At 45.7% G+C, this 14,942-nt stretch overlaps 1 protein-coding gene across 1 annotated transcript in view; it reads right to left on the bottom strand.

The window, feature by feature from the left end:
• The window catches only part of LOC128685052 (uncharacterized), a 32,815-nt gene extending 28,738 nt beyond the window's left edge, over positions 1–4,077 (bottom strand). Inside the window, exon 1 of the mRNA XM_070102543.1 lies at positions 3,912–4,077. The gene's annotated coding sequence lies outside the window, so the exon portion shown is untranslated. The remainder of the gene's footprint in view (positions 1–3,911) is intronic.
• Positions 4,078–14,942: the final 10,865 nt, after the last annotated feature.

Below are 14,942 nucleotides of genomic sequence, written 5' to 3'. Positions count from 1 at the left end.
TAATCTAACCAAGGGCATGTTAAGGTGTACACACACACACACAAACCTTCTAGAGTTTTATGATAAAGTAACAGAAATAAGACACGAGAGAGAGAGGGGTGGGTTGATTGCATCTTCTTGGACTGCAAGAAGGCCTTTGACACAGTTCCTCACAAGAGATTAGTGCAGAAGCTAGAGGATCAGGCGCATATAACAGGAAGGGCACTGCAATGGATCAGAGAATACCTGACAGGGAGGCAACAACGAGTCATGGTACGTAACGATGTATCACAGTGGGCACCTGTGACGAGCGGGGTCCCACAGGGGTCGGTCCTAGGACCAGTGCTATTTTTGGTATATGTGAACGACATGATGGAAGGATTAGACTCAGAAGTGTCCCTGTTTGCAGATGATGTGAAGTTAATGAGAATTAAATCAGATGAGGACCAGGCAGGACTTCAAAGAGACCTGGACAGACTTGACACCTGGTCCAGCAAATGGCTTCTCGAATTTAATCCCGCCAAATGCAAAGTCATGAAGATAGGGGAAGGGCACAGAAGACCACAGACAGAGTATAGGCTAGGTGGCCAAAGACTGCAAACCTCACTCAAAGAGAGATCTTGGGGTGAGTATAACACCGAGCATGTCTCCTGAAGCACACATCAACCAGATAACTGCTGCAGCATATGGGCGCCTGGCAAACCTGAGAACAGCGTTCCGATACCTTTGTAAGGAATCGTTCAAGACACTGTACACCGTGTATGTCAGGCCCAAACTGGAGTATGCAGCACCTGTTTGGAACCCGTACTTCATAAAGCACGTCAAGAAACTAGAGAAAGTACAAAGGTTTGCGACAAGGTTAGTCCCAGAGCTAAGGGGAATGTCCTATGAAGAAAGGTTAAGGGAAATCGGCCTGACGACACTGGAGGACAGGAGGGTCAGGGGATACATGATAACGACATATAAAATATTGCGCGGAATAGACAAGGTGGACAAAGACAGGATGTTCCAGGGAGGGGACACAGAAACAAGAGGCCACAATTGGAAGTTGAAGACACAAATGAGTCAGAGAGATATTAGGAAGTATTTCTTCAGTCAGAGTTGTCAGGCAGTGGAATAGCCTAGAAAATGACGTAGTGGAGGCAGGAACCATACACAGTTTTAAGACGAGGTTTGATAAAGCTCATGGAGCAGGGAGAGAGAGGGCCCAGTAGCAACCGGTGAAGAGGCGGGGCCAGGAGCTAAGACTCGACCCCTGCAACCACAAATAGGTGAGTACAAATAGGTGAGTGTACACACACACGCTAACCGCTAGCCAGACTAAGAGTCGAAGATCTAAATGAATTTTTTATGAGAGAGCCACAGAATTTGGTAAACACAAGCCTATCTGATGTTATCCTGACGCCAAATGACTTCGAACAGGCGATAAATGACATGCCCATGCACTCTGCCCCAGGGCCAGACTCATGGAACTCCGTGTTCATCAAGAACTGCAAGAAGCCCCTATCACGAGCTTTTACCATCCTATGGAGAGGGAGCATGGACACTGGGGTCGTCCCACAGTTACTAAAAACAACAGACATAGCCCCACTCCACAAAGGGGGGCAGTAAAGCAATAGCAAAGAACTACAGACCGATAGCACTAACATCCCATATCATAAAAATCTTTGAAAGGGTCCTAAGAAGCAAGATCGCCACCCATCTAGATACCCATCAATTACACAACCCAGGGCAACATGGGTTTCGAGAAGGTCGCTCCTGTCTGTCCCAACTACTGGATCACTACAAGGTCCTTGATGCACTAGAAGACAAAAAGAATGCAGATGTAATATACACAGACTTTACAAAAGCATCCGACAAGTGTGACCATGGCGTAATAGCGCACAAAATGCGTGCTAAATGAATAACAGGAAAAGTTGGTAGATGGATCTATAACTTCCTCACAAATAGAACACAAAGAGTAGTAGTCAACAGAGTCAAGTCTGAGGCGGCTACCGTGAAAAGCTCTGTTCCGCAAGGCACAGTACTCGCTCCCATCTTGTTCCTCATCCTCATATCTCTACATAGACAAGGATGTAAGCCACAGCACCGTGTCTTCCTTTGCAGATGACACCCGAATCTGCATGACAGTGTCTTCCATTGCAGACACTGCAAGGCTCCAGGCGGACATCAACCAAATCTTTCAATGGGCTGCGGAAAATAATATGAAGTTCAACGATGAGAAATTTCAATTACTCCGATATGGTAAACATGAGGAAATTAAAACTTCATCCGAGTATAAAACAAATTCCAGCCACACAATAGAGCGAAAACTAACGCCAAAGACCTGGGAGTGATCATGTCGGAGGATCTCACCTTCAAGGACCATAACATTGTATCAATCGCATCTGCTAGAAAAATGACAGGATGGATAATGAGAACCTTCAAAACTAGAGATGCCAAGCCCATGATGACACTTCAGGTCGCTTGTTCTATCTAGGCTGGAATATTGCTGCACACTAACAGCACCTTTCAATGCAGGTGAAATTGCTGACCTAGAAAATGTACAGAAAACCTTCACGGCGCGCATAACGGAGATAAAACACCTCATTTACTGGGAGCGCTTGAAGTTCCTGAACCTGTACTCCCTGGAACGCAGGCGGGAGAGATACATGATTATATACACCTGGAAAATCCTAGAGGGACTAGTACCAAACTTGCACACGAAAATCATTCTCTCCGCAAGCAAAAGACTTGGCAGACGATGCAACATCCCCCCAATAAAAAGCAGGGGTGTCACTAGCACGTTAAGAGACAATACAATAAGTGTCAGGGTCCCAAGACTGTTCAACTGCCTCCCAGCATACATAAGGGGGATTACCAACAGACCCCTGGCAGTCTTCAAGCTGGCACTGGACAAGCACCTAAAGTCGGTTCCTGACCAGCCGGGCTGTGGCTCGTACGTTGGTTTGCGTGCAGCCAGCAGTAACATCCAGATTGATCAGGCCCTGATCCACCATGAGGCCTGGTCACAGACCGGGCCGCGGGGGCGTTGACCCCCGGAACTCTCTCCAGGTAAACTCCAGGTACCGAATAGGTAAAACTGGTCAATTAACAAGAACTCATTTAAAATTAAGTCCTTACTAAAATTTTCTCTTATACTTTTAAAGATATATATTTTTTTTCATTTATTGTAATGTAAAAAATATTTTTTTTTTATCAAAAGAACCTTAGAAAACTTACCTAACCTTATTATAACAACCGCAATTTTTAGCCTAATCCAACTAAATATATTTTACGCAAATTTACAATAATTTAATAAGCACAATGAAATATATTTTTCGTTAGACTGAAAATGATTTTTGGGAAATTATTGCATACACAAATTTTCGCTTGCCTTATTCGGCAAGAAGAGCGTTGCTATTTAAGCCAAAATCGCAAGTTTTACCTATTCGGCATGACATATATATATATATATATATATATATATATATATATATATATATATATATATATATATATATATATATATATATATATATATATATATATATATATATATATGACCATTCAATTGTTAACTGGCATATTTGAGGTCAGATATACTTGCTGTTTAAGTATTTAAGTCATGAGTTAAGAAATTAACTTCGAGAATCACGTCAAGAAATTAACTCTTCTAACTAAAAACACCGATTTAGTGTTCATAAGGAATAAAAAGGCACATCATCGTGCCTGGAACAATACACATTATTATTATAATCAAAAAGAAGCGCTAAGCCAAGGAACAATACACAAATAATCTGCACGTACGAGGAAACGTGTGACGACGTTTCGGTCCGACTTGGACATTAACTACTCATTAGTGGTCCAAGTCGGACCGAAATGTCGTCATAAGACAAGTTATTTGTGTATTTTATGTTATGTGTGAACTCGCTATCAGCTGTTTATCTCACCTGGTTAATTTTATGCTGTGTACACTGCAAGTTGATAAACCACCAAGGAAACACTGCTGGTTCTTATACTATGTAGTGTACGTGTGTGTGTGTGCGTGTGTGTATGTATGAGCGAGGTGGAGAGATATACTCTCCTTCACTGTGACCCTCACACTGACCCTTTCTTCTGACCTACCTACTTACCTGCCCACCTGTACGAGAACTGCTGCTCTCTCTCCTAGCACTCCGCTGCCAGATGGCGACCAGAAAAATTATAACACTCGTACAAATCTCTCTCTCACTGTTATATACACACGTACACATTAATGAATTCTATACACATTACCCACTGTGCTGTATAAATAATTTATTACTATCTTGTACATCCACATATTTCTCAGCTGTGAATCGACCCCTGCGACCACATATAGGCGAGTACATTTACACATTTCTCAGTGTAACATACGCATTAATATCATGGCAAAAAATGGGTTTAGAAAGAGGAATATACGTGGATATACCAGGATTATTGTATGGGGGCTGATAGCCCCTGTTATTACCTGTAGGGGAATCGAAATAAGGGCTGTCGGGTTCGATCTCAGGGAAAGTGAGAGCAGGTGTGGGCTCCTTGGATCAAGAGCCTCGGCATCGAGAGAGGATGTGCTAGGAGAAAGCACGAGACTTGAAAACCCGTTATTCCAGTTGGGTAACTCCTCTGAATATTCAACACTGGTGTGTTCATTGATTGCTGCCAACCCACGGCCGATTCATGGTCAACCCACAGCAAACCCATGGTTAACCCATAGCTAACCCACAGCTAACCCATGGTCAATCCATGGTATCCCACAGCTAACCCACGGTCAATCCATTATTAACCCATGACCAATCCAGCCAACCTATGGTCATCCACAGTCAACTCGGACAAGTGTTGAATCAACACAGTGCATTCCTTCACAACATTATATTTGTAGGGGTCATGTTATGGAAGGGGGGGATGAGAGGCAATTAGGTTCGATCCAAGGGACAATAGATCCACTTCCTAGGATCAAGAGCCCCTCAGTTATCAAGGCACCCCTTGAGGAATGAACATTTATTAACCTTTGAAATAATTCTTGCAGCCACTCTGTCTTACATCTTTTCTTCCTCTTCATTAGCTATGCCTCCCTTGTTACAGGTTTAGCACTTCCCAATGATAATTAATAATTCACAATGGTCTGGTCGTGAACTGGGCTGCGGGGGCATTGATCCCGCAGAACACCCTCCAGGTATGACAGACAAACATTGTAATCACAAAGCTCTCTTGATAGTGCAGGTAGCTCCATACAGTAGTTAGTGCTCCATCTCAAATAGGCCCATGCTCCTGCCCTTTCTCTCTCATTAGTTGGTGTCCCTCAGCTCTGAGGTCCATTGGCTACTACAATGTATGGCAACCAGGTCTCAGTTGGCAGATTCTGGAATTTTTTTAATTCCTCTTCAAGGGGGGCTCCTTGGCATGGTGAAGAGGCTCTTGGTCTGAGGAATTAGCCCTGTCGGTCTTCTTCCTCAGACTGAACCTAATTACCCCCCATTCTCCCCTCCCCTATCCCATCCTCCCCTTTTTCCATTCCTCCTCCTCCTCCCCACCCCTCCCTTTTGCCCTTCCTCTTTTTGGCCTTTGGGATTTCTCCCACAGGTGCGCTAGTTCCTAGGTAGGGGAAAGGACACCGGGGTCCATCCCATTCCGTTGAGGTTCTTGGCGGTGGCGTAGTTTGCCATGGAATCTGGATTGCCTGGGGATGTCCCGATCCCTCTCCTGTATCCCGGAGTAGCTTTGGGTTTCTTTCGGGCGACGGGTGTATCTCTGGAAGCCACCTTTCGGATTTCGGGGGTGGTGGCCGAAGGAGGTATGCTTTGTGGCAGATATCCGGCCGCCCTCTCTTTTGTCCACCGAGGTAGCTCGGCAGATGTGAGGTTGCTATCCCGGATTGCTGGTTTACTGGCATGAAGGGTAGGGTATGGCACGGGTTCCATGCTGCATCTGCACTACTAGCGGTGTTGAGGTCTTCTTGGGCGAGGAGGGAGATTTCCGGCCCTTTCATTCCTCCTGGGAACTATTCCTCCCCGCTCCCCCCTTTTTTTATTCTTTTTTTTATTTTTATTTTATTTTCTTTTCTTTTTTTTTTCTTAAAAACAAAAAGCAAAGGAGTAACCTAACCATGGCAGCCCTAGTCCATGAACCCACTACCCCGGGCCCCTTCTTGATACCGCACCCCATTCTGACCCTGCCTTGTGTTTAGACCACTCTTCGGACACTCCTGATGCCCCTGTACCTCTTGCTGGTGCTGTTTCCTCACCTGCTTCAGGTACCGGGGCTTCGACTGACTTCTTCGATTTGTCTGAACTCCGCTCTCCTTTGACTATGCTTCCGGCTTCTCCCTCTACGGTACGGCAATTTTCGAATCGCCCGCCCATTTCACGCCGGACCAACTCCGGTCCTACTCCTAAATGCCAACGTCAATCTCCTGATGATGCTCCTTCGTTACCTTCCCATTCTACTCGGAAAAGACCGACACGTCAAGCACTCCCTCTCCACGCTCAGTTTCGGACCACACAATGGACTAAATTCTTTACTTTAAGACCGACTTCTTCTGCCTACCTTTCTGACCATAGTATTGGCAAAGCGCTCCTGCGTCATGTTGGTAGAGATATTTCATTTCATGCTCTCAAGAGTGGTATGTGCATCGTCACTGTCCAGAATGCTACCCAAGCTCATGATCTTTCTCTCCTTTCGAATATCGATACTACTCCTATCACTATTGAAAAACATCTTTCTCTCAATTCTTGTAGTGGTACGGTCATTCTGCCCCATACCATAGTCCAACAGAATTTCCAGTCATGTGGCAATGACATTTTTGAACATCTGGATCTCCCAATCCTCAAAGTAGACACTTATGTCCTTCCTGCCCGGGGGCGGAGACGTTACCCTTGCAATGTGGCGCGTTTAACTTTTGACAGCCGAGAACTCCCGTCCTCTGTATATGTCACGGGACATCGGTTACAAGTTCGAAAGGTGATACCTACACCGCAACAATTGCTGGCGTTTTGGTCACCCAGCGAAATATTGCAGATCTATGGCCGAATGCCCAGTCCGTGGTGCCGACTACCATTCTAATACATCTTGCAGTCAACCTCCATCTTGCCTTAATTGTAATGAAGCTCACCCTTCGTACTCCCGCCGTTGCCAGGTCTACTTAAATGAACGTGAAATCCGTTGCCTCAAAGAGGCAGAAGGTCTCCCTTATGCTATGGCAGTTACTCATCTCCGCCTCCAAGGGAGACTACCCCGTGTTTCTTATTCTCGTGTTTCCAAACATCCCCCCACTTCTGGGGTCCCATCTTCTGCAGCCTCCTCTGTTGTTACCCCTCCCATAGCCACTACGGCATCTAATCCTTTTGCTGTCCTTGGCTCTGACGTCCCGACTACAACTCAGTCTGTTCTCACATCTTCGCGTCCTTCCTCACAAGCCCCAGTATCGACAAGACCTCGTACGACACCTAATACCAATCGCCCCTCTACTCAGAAGTCCAAAAAATCCACATTGCTCAAATCTTCTTTGCCCCTTCCTTCCCTTCTTCCACCTCCACACGTCACCTTTCCAGTCTCTGTACCTAGTTCTTCCCCTCTCTCTGGCTCTATTACAAGTGTGGAGATTCACCCTCCTCCTCGTACTATGCCTTCCACCCCCGTCCCCTCCCAAGTTTCTCCCTCTTCTGCCACCTCCCAGGTTTCTGCCTCTTCTGTCCCCCTCCACACTTCATCTCCAGTCCCTTACACTCTTCCCTCCCCCTCTACTTTGGTACAGTCCATTACTGTCCCAATCTTTACTCACCCTCCTCCTTCTATCTCCAATATGGTCTCCCATACATCTTTGAATTCAGAAACACTTGAAGCCATTTCAGAATATATTGCAGAGACTAAACCTTCAATGGACACTGATTCACTTCCTGTTCCTTCTCTTCCCTCTCCTCCATCTTCACAACCCCATTCTTCGCAACGCTCTGTTCCTTCGCTACTTGAACGTCTTCCAATGCCACCACACGTTGACTTTTCTAACCCCTCTAGTCCGTAGGTGCCTTTACCTACAGATTCCTGATATTTTCTTCATCGTCAATCATGGCCTATTTACAGTGGAATATCCGCGGCCTCAGGGGTAATCGGGGTGAGCTTCAGATGTTGCTTTCCAGGTTTTCCCCTGTTGGTGCTTGCTTACAAGAACCAAAATTACACTCGGCTGTTTTCCAACCTATCTCAGGCTATAATTTATTGTATTCTTCGGATCCTTTCTCAGATAGGACCTTTAATGAAAGTGCCCTTCTTCTACGCAATGATATTCCGTACTGTCAACTATTTGTCCATACCTCGCTGCATTACACTGCAGCCCGTATCCACTTGAATAAGTGGTTTACAATATGTTCTTTATATCTCTCTCCTTCTCGAGCATTTTCTATCCCAGACTTTGCCTTTCTTGTTTCATCCTTACCACCACCACTTCTGTTACTTGGTGATTTTAATGCCCACCATTTCCTCTGGGGGGGTCTCATTGTGACTCACGTGGCATCCAGTTGGAGGCTTTTCTCGCCTCTTGCCCCCTCCATGTTTTAAATACGGGTACTCCCACCCATTTTGATCCTCGTACTCATACTCTCTCTTGCATCGATCTATCAGTCTGCTCTTCCTCCACTGCACTAGACTTCACCTGGTCTGTTCTACCAGACTTACATGACAGCGATCATTTTCCGATCATTCTTACTTCTCCTTCCTATTCACCACCTTTCCGTAGCCCTCGCTGGCAATTTGATCGGGCAAATTGGGATCTTTACTCACACCTCACTGCTTTTAGTGAGGTTCCTTCTTCATCCTCCATTGATGAGCTCCTACACATCTTGACGTCAGTTTATACTGCAGCTTCTCATTCTATACCCCAAACCTCAGGCAGGCATTCTCAGAAGTGCGTGCCTTGGTGGTCTCCTGCGGTACGTTTGAAACGTGCTGCATGGGGCAGGTACCGGTACAATAGAACCGCTGAGAGACTTCTTGATTTTAAGCAGAAGCGTGCGATCGCTCGCCGTGTCATCCACGAAGCTAAACGCACTTGTTGGCGAGACTGTTTCCACCATCACCTCTGCTTCTTCTATGAGTGCAGCCTGGAAAAAAAGTGAGGAAATTGAGTGGTAAATACTCTCCTGACCCGGCTCCTGTTCTACGGGTCGCTGGTGTTGATGTAGGAAACCCTCTCGACATTGCCATTGAACTTGGCACACATCTGGTCCATATTTCCCGAGGGCTCCATCTATGCCCCTCGTTTCTTTCCTCAAAGTCTGCAAGAGAGTTAGTACCCTTGGACTTTTCTTCTCTCAGAGAAGAACAGTATAATGTGCCTTTTACACTTCAAGAACTGGAGGCAACGCTCTCAGCTTGCCGATCATCGGCAGCTGGGCCTGACGACATTCATATTCGTATGTTACAACATTTACATCGGTCAGCCCTTGTAGTCCTCTTACACCTCTTCAATCTTATTTGGCCACAAGGAGTTCTTCCCCAGCTGTGGAAATCTGCCATTGTTCTCCCTTTCCGCAAACCGGGTACTACAGGACATGATGCCTCCCACTATCGCCCCATCGCTCTTACTAGTGCAGTTTGCAAAGTGATGGAACGTCTCGTAAATCGACGTTTAATGTGGTATTTAAAGACACACAACAGTCTCTCCGCTAGTCAATATGGCTTTCGTAAGGGTCGTTCTACCATAGACCCCTTACTACGCTTGGATTCGTATGTTCGTAATGCCTTTGCGAATAATCACTCAGTTATTGCCATATTTTTTGACCTTGAGAAGGCATATGACACAACTTGGAGGTATAATATTTTGGCCCAGGCCCATTCCTTAGGCCTCCGAGGCAATCTACCATCCTTTCTTAAGAACTTTTTAACTGACAGACATTTCCGTGTTCGAGTCAATAATGTTCTTTCCCCGGACTTCGTCCAAGCTGAAGGTGTCCCTCAGGGATGTGTTCTAAGCACAACACTTTTTCTCCTTGCTATAAATGATTTGGCCTCTGCTCTTCCACCCAATATTTGGTCATCACTCTATGTTGATGACTTTGCTATTGCTTGTGCAGGCGCTGACTGTCATCTTATTGCAGTTTCTCTCCAGCATGCGGTCGACCATGTTTCCACTTGGGCCACCACGCATGGGTTTAAATTTTCAGTACCAAAACTCACCAAATTACTTTCACTAGACGCTCTGTTATCTCCGATCATCCTTTGTATCTCTATGGCTCCCGTATCCCCGAACGTGATACAGTCAGGTTTCTAGGCCTTCTCTTTGACCGTCGGTTATCCTGGAAACCTCACATAACCTCTCTGAAGGCAACTTGTCACAGCCGGCTAAACCTTCTTAAAACCCTTGCTCATCTTTCCTCAGGAGCTGATCGTCGAACTCTGCTTCGCCTACATTCAGCCCTCGTTTTATCGAAACTCGATTATGGTGACCAGATTTATTCCGCGGCCTCTCCTGCTACTCTCTCTAGCCTTAACTCTATCCATCACCAAGGATTACGTTTGTGCCTTGGTGCTTTTCGCTCTTCCCCTGTTGAGAGCCTCTATACAGAAGCGAATGTTCCATCCTTGTCTGATCGCCGTGATGCCCATTGCCTTCGCTACTATGTACGCTCTCACGATCTACACAATCCTTCCATTTATAGAATGGTCACCGATATTAGTAGACATTCTTTATTCGTTCGCCGCCCCTGTTTGCTCCGTCCCTTTTCTCTTCGCCTACATTCACTCTTGTCTTCCCTTCAGTTACCACCTTTATATGTTCATGTAGCATCTCACTTTTCCCTACCCCCCTGGGAAGTTCCAGCTGTTCGGGTCTGTTCTTTCTCACTCCCTTGCTCGAAAGCTCAACTGCCTACGGTGGCTTCCCGCTCTCTTTTTCTTGATCATTTCCACTCCCATTCTCATGCCACCGCTGTGTACACAGATGGCTCTAAGTCTTCAGACGGCGGATTCGCAGCAGTGTTTCCGGACAGCGTCGTGCGGGGACATTTACTATCTTCAGCTAGTATTTTTACTGCTGAACTGTATGCCATTCTTGCAGCACTTATTCGTATCGCATCTATACCTGTGTCATCATTTGTAGTAGTCTCAGACTTCCTTAGTGCTCTACAGGCTATACGAAAATTTGATACATCTCATCCCCTAGTTCTCCTTATCCAACTTTGGCTATGCCGTATCTCTACCAAACATAAAGATATTGTTTTTTGTTGGGTCCCTGGTCATGTCGACGTACAGGGCAATGAACAAGCAGACACTGCTGCGCGGTCAGCAGTACATGACCTACCAATTTCCTATCGAGGTGTTCCATTTCTGGACTATTTTGCTGCAATAGCTACCCAGCTTCGCACCCGTTGGCAACAACGTTGGTCAACTCTGCTCGGTAACAAACTTCATTCTATTAAACCGAGCATAGGTTACTGGCCGTCTTCTTGTCATCAGTGCCGAGGTTGGGAGACCACTCTCTCCCGCCTTCGCATTGGTCACACTCGTCTTACTCATGGGTATCTCATGGAGAGGCACCCTGTTCCTCTCTGTGAGCAGTGTCAAGTTCCAGTATCGATTAGCCACATTCTGTTAGACTGCCCTCTCTATCAACGAGCACGCAGAATTTACCTCCGTCGTCGTCTTCGTTCTACTACTCTCTCTTTACCTTCCCTTCTTGCTGATGGACCCTCCTTTAATCCTGACTCTCTCATTGACTTCTTGACAATGACTGATTTACTCCACAAACTCTGATGATACTTTTCACACTCCCCTCAGCCCTTTCTAGTTCAGTCTCTTGCTGCCCTTTACCCTTTCACCATCCACTGCCCCGCTGTTATCCGTAACCTATTACTCATCCATCTCCCTTTTGCCACCTGATGCCCTCGCTTCCTTCCTGCCCTGCAGCGCGGTATAGTCCTTGTGGCTTAACGCTTCTTTTTGAAGGTCAACATCAAAGCTGCTTTCATAGAAAACCTGGAAGCTTTCTACAACAGATGGGAACATAAAAAGTCCGGGCTGAATGGTACTGCCCTTGATACTGGCCATGTAGTCAGAAACTGTAAGGCTGGAGATGATGTCCTGGTAGTCAGTAAATGGGGGGCTGATAGTGCTGTCCTGGGAGACAGTAATGGGGAAGCTGGAGGTGCTGTCCTGGGAGACAGTAATGGTGAAGCTGGAGGTGCTGTCCTGGGAGACAGTAATGGTGAAGCTGGAGATGTTGTCCTGGGAGACAGTAATGGGGAAGCTGGAGATGCTGTCCTGGGAGACAGTAATGGTGAAGCTGGAGATTTTGTCCAGGTAGTCGGGAATTATACGCAGGAAGGAATACATATGAATGACCGCATAGGGGACAGGAGCCATAGTAGGGAAACAAGTGTAGTCAAAGATAAGATAAAACCAATATTGCAAACTAGAAATACCGCAGGAAATAGCAAACAAGAGGACTCCACTAGCAATAGTGAGGATACATTACCAAAAACAAATGGTGGGAGCTCCATTGTTGGTGCTAGGGAGGATAGAAGTAAGACAGGGAAACATGCACCAACAGGGAATACAGTCACAGAAACCCAAGGCAAACGGAAACCAAGCCTGTGCACATACTATGCACTCGGTATCTGCTGGCATGGGAAATCTGGAAAAACAGATGGGACGTGCAACTATGACCACCCTAGGAAATGCCATGCCCATATGACAACAGGAAAATGCAAACTCCCTTCCTGTAAGCTTTTTCACCCTGAACTGTGTACCTCTTCAGTACAGGAAAGACTGTGCTATAACTTAAATTGCCAGGCATACCATCTAAAGGGGACAAAAAGATACAAAACATCCAGGCCATGGGAAAACCTGGGTAGCCACAGCCACTCAAGAGGGAGAGGTTTTTTAGTGCCAGGAAGGAAAAAAAACTGGCAGGAAATGGCAGAAATCGTACACCAAATCCAGTCATTCCTGGAGTGGAACCACAGTCGATGGCCTCCACTCCAAACCAACAGATACAGATACTAATGCCGGAAAAAAAATCCCCCCCCAGTACCAACAATACCACCAGTCCGATAACATTCTTCTTTGCAAATATACAGGGTCTAAAGCCAGCAACAAACAACAAAATACCTTTCATCCGTGGACTGCTTGCAGAGGCAAAGGCAATGTTCGCGGCTTTCACTGAGACCCACATAAAGGATCACTTGGACAACGAAATATGGATCCCAGGTTACAACCTATACAGATGTGACAGAGTGAACAGGCAAAAGGGGGGGGTTGGCCTGTACATTGCAGAGTCACTTGTTTGCACAGAACTGCTAAATGCCTCAAATGATGTAGTGGAAGTTTTAGCAGTAAAGGTCGAGAACCAAAACCTAGTCATTGTGATAGTCTACAAGCCTCCGGATGCAACATCCCAGCAATTCCAGGAACAGCTGTTAAAAATTGACCACTGTCTGGAAAACCTTCCAGCTCCCGCACCCAACATCTTGCTCCTGGGGGATTTCAACTTAAGGCACCTAAAATGGAGGAATATAGCAAATAATATTGTTGCAGTAATAACACCAGGAGGCAGCTCTGATGAAAACTCACACTCACGCGAGCTTTTAAATCTCTGCACAAAATTCAATTTAAACCAGCAAATAATAGAGCCTACTAGACTGGAGAATACACTAGACCTCATCTTCACTAACAATGATGATCTGATAAGAAATATCACCATATCAAAAACAATATACTCAGATCACAACATAATTGAGGTTCAGTCATGTATGCGCGGAGCCCCAGACCGACATAATGAGATTAGTCACGAGGGAGCATTCACCAAATTCAACTTCAATAACAAAAACATAAAGTGGGACCAAGTAAACCAAGTCCTAACAGATATAAGCTGGGAAGATATACTAAGCAACACAGACCCCAACTTATGCCTAGAACAGATTAACTCGGTAGCACTCGATGTATGCACAAGGCTTATTCCTCTAAGAAAAAGGAGGAGTAGATGTAAAACAGAAAGAGACAGGCGCTCCCTTTACAGGCGACGGAAAAGAATAACAGAGCGGCTAAAAGAGGTCAATATATCTGAAATGCGTAGGGAGACACTGGTCAGAGAAATAGCAAGCATCGAACTTAAGCTAAAAGAATCCTTTAGGAGTCAGGAATCGCGGGAAGAACTAAAAGCCATAAATGAAATCGAAAGAAACCCAAAGTATTTCTTCTCCTATGCCAAATCAAAATCGAGAACAACGTCCAGTATTGGGCCCCTACTTAAACAAGATGGGTCCTACACAGATGACAACAAGGAAATGAGTGAGCTACTCAAGTCCCAATATGACTCAGTTTTTAGCAAGCCGCTAACCAGACTGAGAGTCGAAGATCAAAATGAATTTTTTATGAGAGAGCCACAAAATTTGATTAACACAAGCCTATCCGATGTTATCCTGACGCCAAATGACTTCGAACAGGCGATAAATGACATGCCCATGCACTCTGCCCCAGGGCCAGACTCATGGAACTCTGTGTTCATCAAGAACTGCAAGAAGCCCCTATCACGAGCCTTTTCCATCCTATGGAGAGGGAGCATGGACACGGGGGTCGTCCCACAGTTACTAAAAACAACAGACATAGCCCCACTCCACAAAGGGGGCAGTAAAGCAACAGCAAAGAACTACAGACCAATAGCACTAACATCCCATATCATAAAAATCTTTGAAAGGGTCCTAAGAAGCAAGATCACCACGCATCTAGAAACCCATCAGTTACACAACCCAGGGCAACATGGGTTTAGAACAGGTCGCTCCTGTCTGTCTCAACTATTGGACCACTACGACAAGGTCCTAAATGCACTAGAAGACAAAAAGAATGCAGATGTAATATATACAGACTTTGCAAAAGCCTTCGACAAGTGTGACCATGGCGTAATAGCGCACAAAATGCGTGCTAAAGGAATAACAGGAAAAGTCGGTCGATGGATCTATAATTTCCTCACTAAC

This window comes from Cherax quadricarinatus, chromosome 5 (assembly GCF_038502225.1).
Source record: "Cherax quadricarinatus isolate ZL_2023a chromosome 5, ASM3850222v1, whole genome shotgun sequence".
In the NCBI taxonomy this organism is placed as follows: domain Eukaryota; kingdom Metazoa; phylum Arthropoda; class Malacostraca; order Decapoda; family Parastacidae; genus Cherax; species Cherax quadricarinatus.
The sequence above is the reverse complement of the archived record's forward strand: the minus strand, read 5'-3'. Positions and strand labels throughout refer to the sequence as shown.